Consider the following 5,000-nt stretch of genomic DNA (forward strand, 5'->3'; position numbering starts at 1 on the left):
AGCCCCAATCCCTAGCACGAAGGAGGTTCAGCGGGTTACCCCGACCTTTCGGCCTAGGAAGACACGCTGATTCCTTCAGTGTAGCGCGCGTGCGGCCCAGAACATCTAAGGGCATCACAGACCTGTTATTGCTCAATCTCGTGCGGCTAGAAGCCGCCTGTCCCTCTAAGAAGAAAAGTAATCGCTGACAGCACGAAGGATGTCACGCGACTAGTTAGCAGGCTAGAGTCTCGTTCGTTATCGGAATTAACCAGACAAATCGCTCCACCAACTAAGAACGGCCATGCACCACCACCCACCGAATCAAGAAAGAGCTATCAATCTGTCAATCCTTCCGGTGTCCGGGCCTGGTGAGGTTTCCCGTGTTGAGTCAAATTAAGCCGCAGGCTCCACTCCTGGTGGTGCCCTTCCGTCAATTCCTTTAAGTTTCAGCTTTGCAACCATACTTCCCCCGGAACCCAAAAGCTTTGGTTTCCCGGAGGCTGCCCGCCGAGTCATCGGAGGAACTGCGGCGGATCGCTGGCTGGCATCGTTTATGGTTAGAACTAGGGCGGTATCTGATCGCCTTCGAACCTCTAACTTTCGTTCTTGATTAATGAAAACATACTTGGCAAATGCTTTCGCTTCTGTTCGTCTTGCGACGATCCAAGAATTTCACCTCTAACGTCGCAATACGAATGCCCCCGCCTGTCCCTATTAATCATTACCTCGGGTTCCGAAAACCAACAAAATAGAACCGAGGTCCTATTCCATTATTCCATGCACACAGTATTCAGGCGGGCTTGCCTGCTTTAAGCACTCTAATTTGTTCAAAGTAAACGTGCCGGCCCACCGAGACACTCAATAAAGAGCACCCTGGTAGGATTTCAACGGGGTCCGCCTCGGGACGCACGAGCACGCACGAGGCGGTCGCACGCCTTCGGCTCGCCCCACCGGCAGGACGTCCCACGATACATGCCAGTTAAACACCGACGGGCGGTGAACCAACAGCGTGGGACACAAATCCAACTACGAGCTTTTTAACCGCAACAACTTTAATATACGCTATTGGAGCTGGAATTACCGCGGCTGCTGGCACCAGACTTGCCCTCCAATAGATACTCGTTAAAGGATTTAAAGTGTACTCATTCCGATTACGGGGCCTCGGATGAGTCCCGTATCGTTATTTTTCGTCACTACCTCCCCGTGCCGGGAGTGGGTAATTTGCGCGCCTGCTGCCTTCCTTGGATGTGGTAGCCGTTTCTCAGGCTCCCTCTCCGGAATCGAACCCTGATTCCCCGTTACCCGTTACAACCATGGTAGGCGCAGAACCTACCATCGACAGTTGATAAGGCAGACATTTGAAAGATGCGTCGCCGGTACGAGGACCGTGCGATCAGCCCTAAGTTATTCAGAGTCACCAAGGCAAACGGACCGGACGAGCCGACCGATTGGTTTTGATCTAATAAAAGCGTCCCTTCCATCTCTGGTCGGGACTCTGTTTGCATGTATTAGCTCTAGAATTACCACAGTTATCCAAGTAACGTGGGTACGATCTAAGGAACCATAACTGATTTAATGAGCCATTCGCGGTTTCACCTTAATGCGGCTTGTACTGAGACATGCATGGCTTAATCTTTGAGACAAGCATATGACTACTGGCAGGATCAACCAGGGAGCTGCGTCAACTAGAGCTGAGCAGCCGGCCGCCCGGGAGTGTGTCCCGGGGGCCCGCGCGAACACGCAAGCGTCCGCTCAATTATTCTGCAAACAGGAGGAGGCTGAGCTCCCCTGCACAACACACCTCGAAACCCTCTCAGGTCCCGGCGGCGCGCAGCGCCGTCCTAAGTACTTGGTCGGGTTCGAGAGAGGCGCAATCGCCCGGAGTTAGGCGAGTAGACGCTTTAGGTGCGACCACCCGTGCTCCCAACTGAGCTTGCCGCTGCCGACAGAGGCCCGGGAGCGTGCTGTCGTGGCATTGCCGGCGGGAGACAACACGCGCCACCTACGGTGACCGGCAGCTCCAACGCCAGCGCCACAGAAGGACAAAAGCCCTACTTGGGTGCCGAAGCGAACTCTCCCAGCACAGCGCACGCGCCAACACGTCCGCACAGCTGCGATACAAACCACCTGCGAGAACCGCTGGGGCGACCGAGCAGCAGACGGCGTCGCGGCGCCGAGCGCCGGGCGGCGGCGCATCCTCAGCGCACAAAGTCCTCAATCGGACCAGCACACTGCAGATGGCCACCGCGCTTCGCACCGGGCCCGCGAGGACCTACTTTGGCCGCAAGGCGCCGCGAGCAGGGGGCGCCGGCGCGCAGCTGCGCCGCCTGCCGCGTCCGTCGGCCGGCGCGCCTGCCACCGGCCGCCCCCACCAGCCGGCTGTAGCGCGTGCGCCCACGCACCGCGCTGCCAGCACGCCGGGCGGCCCCCCCTCACCGGCCGGGGACGGTCCCACCCAGCCACCGCCGCGTATCGCCTCACACCCAGATCCCCTTTCACGTTCGTGGGCATGGTGGGTCCCCTTTCACGTTCGTGGGCATGGTGGGTATCCCTGAAACAACCGGTTAATAGCTCGACCGATCGTCGCCAACACTGATTCACCTCTAGCGAGAACAACCGCACCACAACGGGTTACCGGTTGTTCATTTGCGTAACGTCACCAGCAAACGTACACGTCCATCGCCATTTGCAACGAGTATTGCATGCCTGTGTCAGGTGTCACAACACACTACGTCTGCCCACATAGACGCAACAACATGTGCACGCCTAGAGAACACGTGGAAGGTAGACCCCGTACGTATGCGGTGTCCATTGCGCGAACGACTGTCAGCCCGCCTCTGCAGCATGTCGCAGATGTGGAACGCGGTGCAACATGCTATCACGGTGTGTGAGAAGAGACGACTACGTCCGAATACACGCTCCACTACATCAACAGACTGCTCATGCTGATCGCCATCCAGGGCGTCCGTTCCTCCCACACGTCTGTATGGCGTACCACACTGCAATCCAGCTCTTATAGGGAGACGACACGTAGCTGCGTGCACAATATTTGGACTGTATGGTCCGCCGTTGCTAGGCGCTGTCGTCATACGGTCACATGGGCCACGATGTATCATTCAGTACATACGGAGCAATGTGCAGTACAGTTTGTGGGTTTTGCGTACATCGGCGGACAGGTGACAGGCCGTACCACAACGTAGGCTGAGTACGTCGGCATGCGAAGGGCATTGAACATGCAAACTTCTCACCGACCAGCTTGCGAAGGCAGGGGGGAAGGGGGGGGGGCATGTACGTCCTGCTGCTATCCACACTACAGTGTATAGCAGGAGCATGTGGAAAGTCAGCAACACCTGCAAGGTGTTTAACATGACGCGATACACAGGGGACCGGGCAGTGCGAGTAGCGAACTATATTGCGAGGGTTGCGGTTAGGCAACACTACACTACTTTAACGGGTTGCATAACAATTACAGAGCAGGTTCAGCGACAACGTGCGTCAGGTTAAGGCGCAATATAGTTTAGGTTACGGCGCACTTTAGGTTAGGTTAAGGCACATTATAGGTTAGGTTAAGGCACAACATGGGTTACGTTAAGGCACAACATGGGTTACGTTAAGGCACAACATGGGTTAGGTTAAGGCACAACATGGGTTAGGTTAAGGCACAACATGGGTTAGGTTAAGGCACAACATGGGTTAGGTTAAGGCACAACATGGGTTAGGTTAAGGCACAACATGGGTTAGGTTAAGGCACAACATGGGTTAGGTTAAGGCACAACATGGGTTAGGTTAAGGCACAACATGGGTTAGGTTAAGGCACAACATGGGTTAGGTTAAGGCACAACATGGGTTAGGTTAAGGCACAACATGGGTTAGGTTAAGGCACAACATGGGTTAGGTTAAGGCACAACATGGGTTAGGTTAAGGCACAACATGGGTTAGGTTAAGGCACAACATGGGTTAGGTTAAGGCACAACATGGGTTAGGTTAAGGCACAACATGGGTTAGGTTAAGGCACAACATGGGTTAGGTTAAGGCACAACATGGGTTAGGTTAAGGCACAACATGGGTTAGGTTAAGGCACAACATGGGTTAGGTTAAGGCACAACATGGGTTAGGTTAAGGCACAACATGGGTTAGGTTAAGGCACAACATGGGTTAGGTTAAGGCACAACATGGGTTAGGTTAAGGCACAACATGGGTTAGGTTAAGGCACAACATGGGTTAGGTTAAGGCACAACATGGGTTAGGTTAAGGCACAACATGGGTTAGGTTAAGGCACAACATGGGTTAGGTTAAGGCACAACATGGGTTAGGTTAAGGCACAACATGGGTTAGGTTAAGGCACAACATGGGTTAGGTTAAGGCACAACATGGGTTAGGTTAAGGCACAACATGGGTTAGGTTAAGGCACAACATGGGTTAGGTTAAGGCACAACATGGGTTAGGTTAAGGCACAACATGGGTTAGGTTAAGGCACACCATGGGTTAGGTTAAGGCACACCATGGGTTAGGTTAAGGCACACCATGGGTTAGGTTAAGGCACAACATGGGTTAGGTTAAGGCACAACATGGGTTAGGTTAAGGCACAACATGGGTTAGGTTAAGGCACAACATGGGTTAGGTTAAGGCACAACATGGGTTAGGTTAAGGCACAACGTAGGTTAGGTTAAGGCACAACGTGGGTTAGGTTAAGGCACAACGTGGGTTAGGTTAAGGCACAACGTGGGTTAGGTTAAGGCACAACGTGGGTTAGGTTAAGGCACAACATGGGTTAGGTTAAGGCACAACATGGGTTAGGTTAAGGCACACCATGGGTTAGGTTAAGGCACAACATGGGTTAGGTTAAGGCACAACATGGGTTAGGTTAAGGCACAACATGGGTTAGGTTAAGGCACAACATGGGTTAGGTTAAGGCACAACATGGGTTAGGTTAAGGCACAACATGGGTTAGGTTAAGGCACAACATGGGTTAGGTTAAGGCACAACGTAGGTTAGGTTAAGGCACAACGTGGGTTAGG

At 53.5% G+C, this 5,000-nt stretch overlaps 1 non-coding gene across 1 annotated transcript in view; it reads right to left on the bottom strand.

Moving 5' to 3' along the window:
• The window catches only part of LOC126435872 (small subunit ribosomal RNA), a 1,909-nt gene extending 252 nt beyond the window's left edge, over window positions 1-1,657 (bottom strand). Inside the window, exon 1 of the ribosomal RNA XR_007580254.1 lies at window positions 1-1,657. This exon is cut by the window's left edge and continues 252 nt beyond it. This is a non-coding gene — a ribosomal RNA (small subunit ribosomal RNA).
• Window positions 1,658-5,000: the final 3,343 nt, after the last annotated feature.

This window comes from Schistocerca serialis, unplaced genomic scaffold, assembly GCF_023864345.2.
Source record: "Schistocerca serialis cubense isolate TAMUIC-IGC-003099 unplaced genomic scaffold, iqSchSeri2.2 HiC_scaffold_1221, whole genome shotgun sequence".
NCBI lineage: Eukaryota > Metazoa > Arthropoda > Insecta > Orthoptera > Acrididae > Schistocerca > Schistocerca serialis.